We start from the raw sequence: 15,311 nt of genomic DNA, 5'->3' as shown, positions 1-15,311 counted from the left end.
TTCCCTGACCAGGGATTGAACCTGGAACCTTGGCAATCAGAGTGCAGAGTCCTAACCACTGGACCACTAGGGAATTCCGAGCACAATGTTTTCAAAGTTCACCTATGCTGTAGCGTGAATCAGAATTTCATTATTTACTATGGCTGAATAATATTCCACTGTAGGGTCTCCCAAGGTAATAGAAATAAAAGCAAAAATAAACAAATGGGACCTAATCAAACTTACAAGCTTTTGCACAACAAAGGAAACCGTAAACAAAATAAAAAGACAACCTCTGGATTGGGTGGAGAAGGAAACTGCAACCTACTTCAGTATTCTTGCCTGGAAAATCCTATGGACAGAGGAGCCTGCTGAGCTATTACGGTCCAAGGGGTCAAAAAAGAGCTGGGCGTGACTTAGCAACTAAACAACAACACGGATTGGGAGAAAATATTCAGAAATGATGCAACTGAGAAGGGCTTAACTTCCAAAATATACGAACGGCTCATACAACTTGAAAACAAAAAAACAAACCTATCAAAAAATAGACAGAAGACCTACATAGCATTTCTCCAAAGAAGATACAGATGGCCAACAAGCACATGAAGAGATGTTCAACATCACTACACATTATCAGAGAAATGCAAATCAAGCCTACATGGAGGTATCACCTCACGCCGGTTAGAATGGCCATCATTAAAAGTCTACAAATAATAAATGCTGGAGAGGGTGTGGAGACAGAGAAATCCCCTCACATACACACTGTTGGTGGGAATATAAATTGGTGCAGCCACTATGGAGAACAGTATGGAGGTTCTTCAAAAAACTAAAAAAAAAAAAACACAAAAACTAAAAATAGAGTTCCCTTATGATCCAGCAATCCCACTCCTGGGCCTATATCTGGAAAAAACTCTAATTTGAAAAGATACATGTACCCTCATGTTCATAGCATCACTATTGACAAGCAACCTAAGTGTCCATCCAAAGATGAATAGATAAAGAAGACGTGGTACATATATACAATGAAACAGTGTGTGCACGCTCAGGCACTCACTTGTGTCCAACTCTGTAACCTCATGGACTATAGCTAGCCAGCCTTCTTTGTCCATGGGATTTCGCAGGCAAGAATACTGGAGTGGGTTGCCATTTCCTCCTCCAGAGGATGTTCCTGATCCAGGAATTGAACCCATGTCTCCTGCCTCTCCTGCATCAGCAGGCGGAAACTTTACTACTGAGCCACCTGGGAAACCCACAGTGGAATAATACTTAGCTATAAAAAGAATTAAATAATGACATTTGCAGTAATATAGTTGGACCTAGAGATTATTATACTAAGTGGAGTAAGTCAGAGACAAATGTCATATGACATCACTTATATGTGGAGTGTAAAGTATATGATACAAAGGACCTTATTTACAAAACAGATTCACAGACAGAGAAAACAAACTCATCGTTCCCCAAAGGGAAAAGACAGGGAGGGATAAATTAGGAGTTTGGGATTAGCAGATACAATAATGCTAATTTTATACTATATATAAAAGAGATAAACAACAAAGGCCTACTGTGTGGCCCAGAGAACTATATTAAATATCGTATAATAAACTATAATGGAAAGAATACATACATATATACATGTGCATGTGTGCTAAGTCACTTCAGTCATGTCCGATTCTTTGCAACCCTATGGACTGTAGCCTGCCAGGCTCCTCTGTCCATGTGATTCTCCCTGCAAGAGTACTAGAGTGGGTTGCCACGCCCTCCTCCAGGGGATCTTCCTGACCCAGGGGTCGAATCTGTGTCTCTTATGTCTCCTGCATTGGCAGGCAGGTTCTTTACCATTAGCACCACTTGGGAAGCCCATATATATATACACACACATATAACTAAATCCCTGCTGTATACCTGAAACTAACACAACATTGTAAATCAACTTTATTTCAATTAAAAAAAAATTCCACTATTGGCATATACCACCTTTGGTTTAGGGCTTCCCTGGTAGCTCAGCTAGTAAAGAATCCACCCGTAATACAGGAGACCCGGCTTTGATTTCTGGGTCAGAAAGATCAGCTGGAGAAGGGATAGGCTACCCACTCCAGTATTCTTGGGCTTCCCTGCTGGCTCAGCTGGTAAAGAATCCGCCTGCAATGCGGGAGGACCTGGGTTTGATCCCTGGGTCAGGAAGATCCGCTGGAGAAGGGAAAGACTATTTACTCCAGAATTCTGGCCTGGAGAATGGACTGTATAGTCCATGGGGTCACAAAGAGTCGGACACAACTGAGCGACTTTCACTTGACCTTTGGTTTATCCATTCATCAGTGGACAGATATTTAGGTTGTTTCTGCTTTCGGCTGCTGTGAATAATTCTGCTTTGAACCTTGGTGTATAAGGGTTTGTATGGACATAGATTTTCCTATCTCTTGGGTATCTGCTGGGAGCGGGATGAATGGTTTGTTTTGCTGATTTGTTTTTCACCAGATATAAGATCAAACAACGGAAGACAAGCAAGAAGAGTAAAAAGAACTCCTCTTTCCTAGGTTTGTCAGTCAATAATATTTGGCCACATGTGTTTTATCTCTTTTCTGAGTATTTGAGAGTCAGTGGCAAACATCCTGTCCCTTGGTCCCTATAAATACTTCAGCATGGAGCTACAGAACAAAGACATTCTCTTCAAAAGCCCCAGGACAGTCATCAACATCAGGAAATGTAACACTGATACAACAGTACAATTGTTTAATCCACAAATTCAAATCTCTCGCCTCACTTCAATAACGTCCTTTATAGCTATGTTTTCCCCCAGTACAGGGTCCCATCCTGGATTGTGCAATGGACTGAGTCATGTCACTGAAAAATCTTAGGAAGGAAGGCATTTGATCAGCCTTACCCCTTCTTTGCCTCCCGTTGGCTGACTGGGGAGACAAGGGAGAAGCTGGTGCTCACAGTCAGAGACAGAAATTCAGGCATCAGATGGATCTCAGTTCAAATCTTTCTCAGTCATTCGGTAACCTTGACCTTGGGCAACTGTGACCCTGAGGCGGTCTGAGCCTCAGTTGTCTCATGGGGAAAATGGAACTAAGCCCTAGGCTCCCTGGGAGGACCGGCGGTGTACCAAGCACAGACCCAGCACATCAGGTGGAGTCAGTCCCCCACCCCCATCCCGTCATGGCCATTCAGCCCTGTCAATTTCCAGGACCAGAGCAGCGCCAAGTGCTGCAGCTCTTCAGACAAGGTTGCTTTTCAGATCCTTACAACAAACACCCATGTAAGCAGATAGTTTTATCACTATAGACGTGAGTCATTCTTTTTTTTTTTTTTTTCGGTCATGCTGCATGCAGGATCTTATTTCCCAGATCAGGGATCAAACCTGCGCCCCCTGCAGTGGCAGCAAGGAGTTTTTTTTAACCACTGGACCACCAGGAAAGTCACAGAAGTGAGCAAGGTATCATAGAAGACGTGTCTTAAGTCTGTGTAGGATGATGTAACAGAAGACCATAGACCAGGTAACTTATAAACAACAGACTCTTTTTTTTCCTTATAGTTTTGGAGGCTGGGAAATCCAAGATCAAGGTGCTGGCTGACTCAGTGGCTGGTGAAGTCCTGCTCCCTGGCTCACAAACAGCCACCTTCCTGCCACGTGCCCACAGGGCAGAAGGAGTAAGGGGACCCTAGGGGGTCTCTTTTCTAAGGGAATTTATTTTATTCATGAGAACCCCCACTGTCATGACTTACTCACTTCCCAAAGGCCCTGTCTCTGTATAACATCACACTGGAGATTAGGTTTCAAGATATAGATCTGTGGGACGAAGGGGGAACATAAACATTCAGTCTACAGCAGAAGGAAACTGAGGCACAGAGAGGTAAAGTCAGTCCCCTTCGGTCACCCAGCTAGTTCACAGCAGAACCAAGATTAATACCCAGACACTACTGCTCACCGTGCTGCCTGCTAAGTCTCTTTAGTTGTGTCTGACCCTTTGTGACCCCGTGGACTGTAGTCCACCAAGCTCCTCTGTCCATGGGATTCTCTAGGCAAGAAGACTATAGTGGTTTGCCATCCCCTCCTCCAGAGGATCTTCCCAACCTGGGGATGGAACCTGCATCTGCCATGACTCTTACATTGCAGGTGGATTCTTTACCACTGAGCCATGGGGGAAGCCCAACCACTCACCACCCCCATACATATGGTTCTTGTGAGTCTAAGACAAGAGATAATGGTGACACCTGGACCAGGGTGGAAGCTTCTAGAGACAGGAGGACTGACTCACAGGGAGGCAGAAGGGTGACCGCCTGGGAGGTGGGCTAAGAAAGTGGGAGGGGTGGACTACTGGAGAAGAAACACTTCCTCACAGGAGATGGGAGAAATAAACAAGAGGCAGGGAAGCAGGAATCAGCCCGATCCTAAAGTAAGAGGGGCGTCATCAGTGATAATGGGTGGAGGTGGGGCTGGGGACTTGAGATAAAGCAGCCCTGAAAGAGATCAAAGGGACCCACAGAAAGAAGTGAAGATTAAAATCAGAAAACAGGAACGTGGGGCATATGAAGCAACTGGACAACGGGAATCAGACTTTCACTAATGGGAAAAAAGCAGAAATAGGAAGGGACCGCTCTTTTTTGATGCTGGGAAAGACTGAAGGCAAAAGAAGTGGGTGGCAGAGGATAAGATGGCATCCTGAGATGAGATGAGATGTTGAGGTGGCATCACCGACCCAGTGAACTGAATTTGAACAAACTCCAGGAGACAGTGAAAGACAGGGAAGCCTGGCATGCTGCCATCCATGGGGTCACAAAGAGATGTGAGTGTTGAACCATAAAGAAGGCTGAGCACTGAAGAATTGATGCTTTTGAACTGTGGTGCTAAAGAAGACTCTGGAGAGTCCCTTGGACAGCAAGGAGATCAAGCCAGTCAATCCTCAAGGAAATCAACCCTGAATATTCATTGGAAGGACTGATGCTGAAACTCCAATACTTTGGCCACTTGATGCATAGAACTGACTCCTTGGAAAAGACCGTGATGCTGGGAAAGATTGAGGGCAGGAGGAGAAGAAGGTGACAGAGGATGAAATGATTGGATGGCCTCACTGACTCAGCGCACATGAGTTTGAGCAAAGTACAGTGAAGGATGGGAAAGCCTGGCATGCTGCAGTCCATGGGGTCACAGTCAGATATGACTGACTGAACAACAACAGCAAACTCTTCTCTACTTTGAGGCTGCCCTTCTTCCTCCCTCCTGTATCCAGGCCCTTTGCCGTGTGCTTTTGCAGCTCCTCCCATCAAGAGACAGAGTTTTTTCCCTATCCCCTGAACTGAAACATACAACTTGTTTTCATCAGTAGATTGCAGATTAAGCCTTAAGAGGCTCTGAGTATTTCTCTTCTCTCTCCTTGCTGTGAGAACATGCCTAGGCTAGCTTGCTGGAGGGATGTGAGGGAAAGGTAAAGAAGAAGTGAGTCATCCTAGTTGAAGTCATTTGAAACCAGCCAGCCTCTGGTTAACCTGCCAGAAGATGATGGCAGATTCATGAATGAGCCCAGCCAAGGTCAGTGAAGCCTGGCCCAGATTAGCAGAACTGTCCAGATGACCCAGATAACATATATATATATATAAAAAGTTGTTCTTTTAAGCTACTAAATTTCAAGATGATTTCTTACACAGCTGTAGCTAGCTGATACAGAGGAGAGGCTGAACGCTAGGATAAACATGTGGGCATCCTCGATGACTATTTTTGTGTTCATTGAAAGACAAAGGAAATCCAAAATTCTCTCTTATCTTGAAATAAGTTTCAAGTTTTCCTTTGAAACTTATTCCAAATCCAGCTCACAGCTTGCTACTAATAATAACAAAACATACCTTTTCCAGGGATATGATGTTAACATTTTAAGAAGGAAAGAATGACATGGCCAAAGAATAACAGCTTTGGAACTGAGGCCACCTATTAGCTGAGAACCACTTTTATCACCGAAATTAAGAACAATGGTGTGAATTTCAGAGGGACTATGATCTTGTTGAAATGAGGTGAGAAGTTCTGGTGGAAATGAGAGAAGAAGCCACCCATGTCACCTGTGCAAAGATGGCAAATTATTTTTTTTTACGTCGTTTCTTCTTTTCTGGACTCCACTTGGAGAAACTACAAGGACTTAGGTAAGGAAGGGATGGTATTTGTGAGCCTGGATTTTCCTGTTAGGAAAAACGGGTGCCTGGGTGGCTGCAGACATAGGACACACTTAGATTTTGTTTCCTTCATTGAAAAAGTTGCACTTTGGAATCCTGGAGCCTTGTGTCCCAAACGGATGTGGCGAGACAGAGCATGGACCCATCTGCCAGGCTGGGCTGGCCCTGCTTGTGCTCAGAAAACCCATCTTGTGAAGTCTGGACACTTCTCATGTTTGAAAGAAAAAAAACAAGACAAAAATCCACCCCTAAAGAATTTTAAGTAGAGGAAGCTGAGATAACCTGGAACACATTCCTAAATCCCCCACCCTCCTTCCTGCCCACCCTCCCCCTCACTCCCCGCACGCAGTCGTAACTCATTCAATAGGTTTTAACGGCAGCTTCTTCTTTTCAGGAGAATGTCATTACAGTCTTAAAGGATTTCTTCTTTTTACTGAAGAGTAAGTTGATTCACAATGTTAGTTTCTGCTATATAGCAAAATGGTTCTGTCATTTATACATTCTTTTTATACTGTTTTTTCATTATGAGTTATCTCAGGATATTGAATAGCGTTCCCTGTGCTATACAGCAGGACCTTGTTGTTTATCCAGCCTATATATGATAGTTTGCATCTGCTAACCCCAAACTCCCAAGCCTTCCCTCTCCCACTCCCCTCCCCTTGGCAACCACAAGTCTTTCTCTATGTCCATGAGTCTTTTTCTGTTTCACAGATAGGTTCACAAGTTCATTGCGTCATATTTTAGATTCCACATGAAAGTGATATCATATGGTATTCGTCTTTGTTTGATTTACTTCACTTTTTTATATGATACTCTCTAGATCCACCCACGGTGCTGCAAATGGCATTATTTCGTTCTTGTTCTATGGCTGAATACTATCTCATTGTGCATATTTACCCCATCGTCTTTACCCATTCATCTGTCAGTGGACATTTAGATTGCTTACATGTCTTAGCTATTGTAAATAGTGCTGCTATGAACATTAGGGTGCACTTTCTGAATTACGGCTTTCTCCAAATATATGCCCAGGAGAGGTCATATGGCAATTCTCGCTTTAGTTTTTTGAGGACCCTTCATACTGTTTTCCACCATCGTGGCACTGCAGCTTCTTTCTGAAGTCAGAGAACATGACATTGAAGAGAGCAGGCTCTGGAATGAGGCCTCCAGGTTCATACCCCAGCTCTGCCACCTACTGGCTCTGCATCTTGAGCAAGTTGGTCTCCTCTCTGTCCCTCAGGTTCCTCGTGGGTACAGTGGGCATAGCAGCAAACCCTCGCTCAACTGGGGAGTGAATGTGAAGGGCCTAGTACACTGGTGAAAAAAAAGAAAATGAAAGTCTGTTTAAGTCGTATCCAACTGTTTGCTACCCCATGGACAGTAGCCCGCCAGGCTCCTCTGTCCATGGAATTTGCCAGGCCAGAATACTGGAGTGGGTTGCTATTTCCTTCTCCAGGTAATCTTCCCGACTCAAGGATAGAACTCATGTCTCCTGCTTGGCAGGTGGATTCTTTACCACTGAGCCACCAGGGAAGCCCTGGTGCCTTTACATTATTACTAGAAGGTCCTGTTAGGTACTGAAGACCTGGTGACCAAAATCAGCACGGCCCCCATCCTCACAGAATGAGCAGAGGAGACACATACTTAGTCATTAGTTACACGGTGAGGGATTTTATTACAATTAAAGTCAGAGTCGTCATCTTTCACCATCTCCATACCGACCACTTAAGTCCAGGCTGTGGTCATCTGTGACACGGTCAACTGCTGGGAAACATTTTTCCAGGAGAAGGGCAGAATCAGACACCAACATCCCTGGAGGAAGGCTGGTGGGAAGCAGGATGCTCACAAGGTCTCAGAGCATTACCTCTCAGACTGCTGGCTGCAAAGAAGTTGCCTTTACTACAGAGGGAGCTAACTATCACCCCCTACACACCTTCAGGCAAGAGAGTAGTAGCTAAATCTGTCTGCAATATTATGACCCTTCTTCCCACCAAGAGTGGAGGGGTCCCATTTTCCTTTTAGAAAGGATTGCAGCAGCTGGTGTGGGACGAGATTGTGCAGGAAGAGGGGAGAAGGAGGGGGAGAAGAATTAGAAGGAGGAGCAGTAGAAGTAACAGAAAAGGAATGATGAAGGAAGAAAAGAAGGTGAAAAAGAAAAAAGAACAGGATGGAACCCAGGAGTTGGGGGACTGGTAATGAATGGGAAGTTGCAGAGGCTTGTGCTCTGGTACTGGGCAATGAAGAGGTTCCCAAATGAGAGCTTCAGTCTGCACAGGGAAGTGAGGGACGTGGCCACCAGCTGGATGAGAGGGCTGGGTGGGTGGGAGGCCTGAAAGGAAACAGGTCGAATTGCAATGGGACAGAAAGCCAGCTCGCCAGAGACACAGAGAGAACATCCTGCGCCCCCTTGAGGTCTGTGATTTCCCCGGTTCGGGTTAACCCTGCCGGGCCGGCTGGGCAGTTTCCTCCTGCTACGTTGTTCAGCTGGCTTGGAGAAGGCAGATGGCTGGAGTTTGGCCAGGTGCGTACTTCAGAGGATGAGAGGGGCAAGGGCTTCGAGAATGCTCAAAGGAAGTGAATTCAAGGGATGAATGTGAGGACAGGAAAGTGAGGAAGGCAGGAAGGAGAGACGTGTGGCCAGGGTGGACCTCTCACACCTTCTGGAGAGCATCTTGTTTTTTTAATATTTATTTGTTTGGCTGCGCCAGGTCTTAGTTTCGGCACGTGGAATCTTCCATCTTCCTTGCAACATGTGGGATCTTTAGTTGCAGCATCTAGTTCCCTGACTGGGGATCAAACCCGCCCCCTACCCCTGTATTGGGAGCAAGGAATCTTAGCCACTGGACCACCAGGGCAGTCCTCAGAAAGCGTCTTTTCCCTTCACTTCACTGGGGCTTGATTTTTCATGGTTTTCCTTCCACTTCTCTGGTTCCTCTTTTTTCAGCAACCTCACCGATCAACTTCTCCTCAAATGCCTGCACTTTTCTGAGTGTAAATCTAGGCACCCCTTCCCCACCTTGACTCTCCTTTTCTGCCCAGGCTTCCAGAGGTTCAGTGACTAGCTAACATTTCTGATCCCAGTATCAGAAGCACTGTTGAGAACAGTTGAAAGGATCAGGTCGGTGGTCTTCATGCAAGTCAGGCAGTGGTGGGAGGTGGAGAGGACTACAGAGGCAGCTTTATCTATCAATGGCCAAGGAAGAACGTGGTGAGGACTTCTCTTTTAAAAAACATATTTATTTACTGAATATATTTGGCTGCCCTGGGTCTTAGTTATAGCATGCAGAATCTGCAGTGTGGCATGTGAACTTTTAGATTTTGCACGTGGGATCTAGTTCCCTGACCAGCGATCGAACCTGGGCTGCCTGCATTGGGAACACGGAGTCTTAGCCACTGGACCACCAGGGAAGTCCCAGGATTTGACTTCTGAGATGGGCAGGTTTTCCTACAGTCACAGTAGTGATTCCCAAACTTGTCTGCATACTGTGATCACCTAGGGAAGTTTTAAAACCGAACAATGACTGGATCACGGGCTTGTCAATTAATTCATAATCTCCAGGCATGAGATACTGCACTTACTCTCATGTTTGGGACTGGTTGTGTAAAATTGGGTCACACCAAGGGGAGAAACTACTGGAAGACGCTGTGTGCCACCCCTAAGAGGTATATTCTTTGCAATTATGTGTGATCAACCTCGTTAGTCACTCAGTTGTGTCTGACTCTTTTCGACTCATGGATTGGAGCCCACCAGGCTCCTCTGTCTATGGAATTTTCCAGGCAAGAATACTGGAGAGGGTAGCCATTCCCTTCTCCAGGGTATCTTCCTGACCCAGGGATCGAACCTGGGTCTGCTGCATTGCAGGAAGATTCTTTATCATCCGAGCCACCAGGGAAGCCCTTAGGACAAACTTGCTGCTGCTGCTGCTGCTCTAAGTTGCTTCAGTCGTGTCCGACTCTGTACGACCCCATAGACGGCAGCCCAGCAGGCTCCCTCGTCCCTGGGATTCTCCAGGCAAGAACACTGCAGTGGGTTGCCATTTCCTTCTCCAATACATGAAAGTGAAAAGTGAAAGTGAAGTCGCTCAGTTGTGTCGGATTCTTCACAACCCCATGGACTGAAGCCTACCAGGCTCCTCCATCCATGGGATTTTCCAGGCAAGAGTACTGGAGTGGGTTGCCATTGCCTTCTCCAAGCCTTAAGACAGCTCTAACTGTTACTTGGAATATTATTCATATTAAGGTGAGAATTTGAAGGATGATTGGGAAATCTGAATATGGACTATATATTACATTAAAATTGCTAAACAAATCAATGTTTTGTGGATTTCTCTTCTAGCCAAGCCTAACCCAGAACCATATATGGAAGGGAATTCTGAGAAATGTGGCTGCAGGTTAGCTAAACTGTCACAATATGAAGCCACTGCAGGCCCAGAGGGACATTTTTGTAAATGTCCATCTGATTGTGTCTCTCCCTGCATATAACACTGCAGTGGATTCTAACGACTTCACATAATATCCAAACTTCTTCCCAGAGTCCACCAGGCTCTGGGTGGACCTCATCTGCTTCTTTAACCTCGTCAGTACCCCTGCGTTGCTTGCTGTGGCCACACTAGTCCTCTCTGACAGTTTCTTTTTTGACTGTGTTTTGCAGCATATGGGATCTTATGCTGCAGTCCCCAGACTGGGGATGGAACCAGTGCCCTCTGCAGTGGAAGCATGGAGTCTTAACCACTGGACTGCCAGGGAAGTCCTCTAGTCCTTTTTGAGCTCCTCAGACCTCTACTTGGTATTATGATCTTTGTACCTGACACTCCCTTTGCCTGGAATTTTTGCTCTAGACTTCTCCTTGACCATCTGACTCTTAACTTTGAGCTCTCAGTTCAAATGCCACCTCTTCCTAGAAGTCTTCCTGGATCATGCTAAGGCAGTGCTTCTTAAAATTCAAGGTGTACATGAATCCCATGGGAATTTTGCTATTAAATTCAAGACTTCCTGCCTTAAGAGAACTGGGATAGGGCCTGGCCTTCTGCATTTCTAACAAACTGGTGGTGCTCCTGGTCTGGGGACTGTGCTTTGAAAATCCAGCTTCTTAAGCATCCAGATCCTCTCCATCACATCATTGTGTTCAATTCTTTCACAGCTCTCATCTCCCTTTGGAATTAACTTGTTATTTCTTTCTTAACCCATCTCTCCCCCTTTTTTGGTACCTCTTTCAAAGCACAGCACCCAAAAGACTGTCAAGGATTGAGAGGAAATAAAAGGAATTACTTGAATTGTTCCAGAGCCCAAAATCTTGGTTCCACAGCTGCACCCCCAAATCTAAAAAAAATGTTGAGCTACAAATGTTTAAACATTGTAATATAGTTTAAAAATCAAATATATCTATATTATAAAGAATAAAATGAGTGGGCCCACCATAAGGGAAAAAAATCCATTTCCTCTGCACTTCTCTTAAGGGCCCTTCTCCATCTCAATTCATTTCCCTCACCCCTCAGGAGTAACTACTTTGTTAAATTTTGTGTTTCTCTTTCCTTTGCTTTTAAAAAGCCCAATTCACTTTATTTGTATGGCACCCCACTCCAGTACTCTTGCCTGGAAAATTCCATGGGCGGAGGAGCCTGGTGGGCTGCAGTCTGTGGGGTCGCTAAGAGTCGGACGTGACTGAGAGACTTCACTTTCACTTTCCTGCATTGGAGAAGGAAATGACAACCCACTCCAGTGTTCTTGCCTGGAGAATCCCAGGGACGGGGGAGCCTGGTGGGCTGCCGTCTATGGGGTCGCACAGAGTCAGACCCGACTGAAGCGACTTAGCAGCAGCAGCAGCAAACTGTATATTGTGTATTTTGGCCTATGTTTTGAAACTTTATAAGTAAATGGAAGCACATCTGTACTGTAGTAATTGAAAATGATCGTCACTGCTATAAAATATTCCATTGAATAACTATACAACACCACAAGTTATTCAGAAGAACATTTTTTCTTTTTCCCAACCTTTTGATTTTGAAGTAATTTTAGGTTGAAAAGATTTTTAGATTTACAAAATGTTGGAAAGACATACACCTCCATAGACCCCTCACCCAGATTTCTCTAATGTCAGCTCTGACGTTACCAGAGTACATTTGTCAGAAACATGAAATCAACACTAATCCACTAGTATTAACTGAATTTCGGTTTTTGAGATTTCACTCGCTTTTCTATTAATGTCCTTTTTCTGTTCCAGAAATCATCCAATCCAAGTTAATTTTTTATTTTTTGGTTATTAGACATTACTGCTTATGACTCTTCTTATGTCCATCTCAAATGCATATGAACCAGAGCTTCTCTACAGTCAATCCCTGCATTGCTGGGGCATGGGACACACTACATCTTTAACATTTTTTTGGCTGTGTTGGGTCTTCGTTACTGCATGTGGGCTTTCTATAGTTGGGGTGAGTGGGGGCTATTCTCTAGTTGCGGTACATGGACTTCTCATTGCAGTGGCTTCTAGCTTCAGGTATAAGGGCTTCAGTAGTTGCAGTGCATAGGCTCAGTTGCCCTGCAGCATGTGGGTTTCCCAGACCAAGAATCATACCTGTGTCCTCTGCATTGCAAGGATAGATTCTTAACCACTGGAGCACAAGGGAAGTCCTATGCTTTAAATTTTATTCAGTATCTCCAACTTGTTATCCAATGTGAATACCAATTTTACCCATGACCAGCACTGTGCAAGTTCCCCTTGCTATGCCTGACAGAAAAAAATGTTTAATTTTGCCGAACTGGTGGGTGTGACCTAATATTTGTGGCTTTAATTTGCATTAAAATCTTGCTATTTCAGGTATACACGTGCTCCCCATCCTGAACCCTCCTCCCTCCCCCCTCCCCACACCATCCCCCTGGGCCGTCCCAGCGCACCAGCCCCAAGCATCCAGCATCGTGCACTGAACCTGGACTGGCATCTCGTTTCATACATGACATTTCACGTTTCAATGCCATTAAAAAGAATAAAAAAAATAAAAAATAAAACATAAAAAAAAAATCTTGCTATTATTAGGTCATTTTTCCTATTTTTTCTCTTGTATGAAATGCCTCCGCATACCTTTATTAATTGGGTTGTCACATTAATTTTCAGTCTTTTAAAATAATTTCTGAATGCTCTTTTTGGTGTTGTGTGTCGCAAGGAACTTCTCTGGTCATAAATTGATTGGTATTTGTCAAAGGACAAAAAAAAAAAATGTCATTTTCATTCAGGACCTTAAGGCTTGTTCTTAAAACTCCCATCTACTCATTGACCAGGGTACTCATTTTCTTCCATCAGGAGGAGAGATCATACTGCTGAAACTCAGTATTTTTTAATGTTTGCTAAGTAAACAAAGAAACCCTCCTAAATTAAAGGCAGATGCTTAATGCCTGTCTTTGCATAACCTACAAGGTCCTACATGACCTGCCCCGAGTTTACTCTTTGCTTACATGGTTCAAACCACAGTGGTCTCTGAAGGTGGATCCCACATCTTCCTACCTCAGGGCCTTTGCACTTGCTCCTCCCCCCCCAGATAGTTTTACTTTGTCTGCACCATGCAGCATCCTAGATTTTGGTTCCCGACCAGTGATTGAACCTGGGCCCCCTGCCAGGGAAGCTCAGAATCTTAACCACTGGACCACCAGGGAAGGTGAGTACTCTGCCCTCCCCCACCCAGTCCATATTTTTATACCTCCCTTCCTTACCGCCTTCCAGTTTCTGCTCAGTGTAACCTTGCCAGAGAGGCTTCTACTGACCTGTACAAAATAGCATCTTCTGACACAGTGTAGTGTCCTTCCTTACATTAAAAAAAAAAAAAAGTATAACCACATTGTATTCTAAATGTCTTTGCCTGCCCCCACTAAAGATATGCCTGCTGTTTGGTACCTAAGCCATACGTTTGGCTACATGGAACCCTTGAAACGTGGCTAGTCTTAATTGAGATGTCCTGTCAATGTAAAACATGTGCCAGATTTTAAAGAGTCACCCCCAAGGCAAATTATCTTTTAAAACTTTTTGTACTGGTTACATGTTGAAATAACATTTAGGGTTAAATTGTATTATTAATTTCCCACTTTTTTCTAACTTTGAAAAATAGGGCCACTAGAAAACAGAAAGTTATGTGGCTGGCATTTAGTGCTTGTATTATATTTCTATCAGACAGTGCTTCTCTAGAACATAAGCCAGAGCAGGGCTGTTTGACTCATACACTGTGGTATATCAGAACAGAAGCTCAATAAGTATTTGCTGAATGAAGGAATCCAAAGATGGAATGTCAGTCCTTTTCCTCTCCTCTCTGTTCTACCTACCCCAGGGATCACATTTTTTAAAAACATCAGAACTTTACTATAATTTACATGCAAGTCGCCCATGTAAAGTGTACAACACAAGGATTTTTAGTAAAGTCATCACGTTGTGCAGTCACCCCCTACAACCTACTTTCAAAATACTTCCATCATCCCAAGCAGATCCTCTTAGAGTTTAGAAACTTAGTCTCCATCCCCACCACCCAGGCAACCACGAATCTGATGTCTCTATAGGTTTTCAGCGCACAATTTCTAAGGAATTAAATCCCCGTCTAAGTCGTTCCAGGGTTCAAAATTCTTGACCGATCATCAACCACCCCGACTCCCAAGCCAGTGCTGCTCCCGGTTTCCTCCTCTTTCCTGGTCCTGAAACATAGCTCAGCTCAGAGCCCGATCTACAGACGGCTCAGGATTTGGCTTTAAAAAGGCAGAGGAGATCGTGTCCCGCTTCGTGCTTCTCCAGCCCCACGTCTTCCCAACCCCCTGGCAGGCAGAGCTCGGTGGCCCCTAGGGAGCACAGGGGCTGCCTCGCGGGTCCCACGACGCTGCGAGGGGCCCTTGCTCTCACACCGACCACCCCCCCCCGCCCCCACCCCCACCCCGACCCCGCAACACCCTGAGGCTGCAGCTTAGAGCGGCCCGCGGGGAGCCGGAGTTCCCCATGCTGCGTTCTAATGCCGCCCTCCAGGAACAATGGCCGGAGACGCCCGACTCTCCGCCTCAGTGTGTGGGTCGTGGGGCGCCGGCCCCTCCCCCCGCGGTCCCCTTCCCTGTGCTCCTTCACACTCTCCCGCCTTCAACCGCCCTCCTCCCAAAATGGCGACCAACCGCCTCCTTTCCCGCCCGCCGCAGGTCACCTGACCGCGCCTGGC

At 45.2% G+C, this 15,311-nt stretch overlaps 1 non-coding gene across 1 annotated transcript; it reads right to left on the bottom strand.

Annotated features, from left to right (window-relative positions):
- Window positions 1-73, bottom strand: TRNAQ-CUG (transfer RNA glutamine (anticodon CUG)). The gene has a single exon. It is a non-coding gene; the product is annotated as a tRNA-Gln (tRNA).
- Window positions 74-15,311: the final 15,238 nt, after the last annotated feature.

This window comes from Bos javanicus, chromosome 18 (genome assembly GCF_032452875.1).
Source record: "Bos javanicus breed banteng chromosome 18, ARS-OSU_banteng_1.0, whole genome shotgun sequence".
NCBI classification, from domain to species: domain Eukaryota; kingdom Metazoa; phylum Chordata; class Mammalia; order Artiodactyla; family Bovidae; genus Bos; species Bos javanicus.
This window is presented reverse-complemented; position numbering and strand designations above follow the sequence as displayed.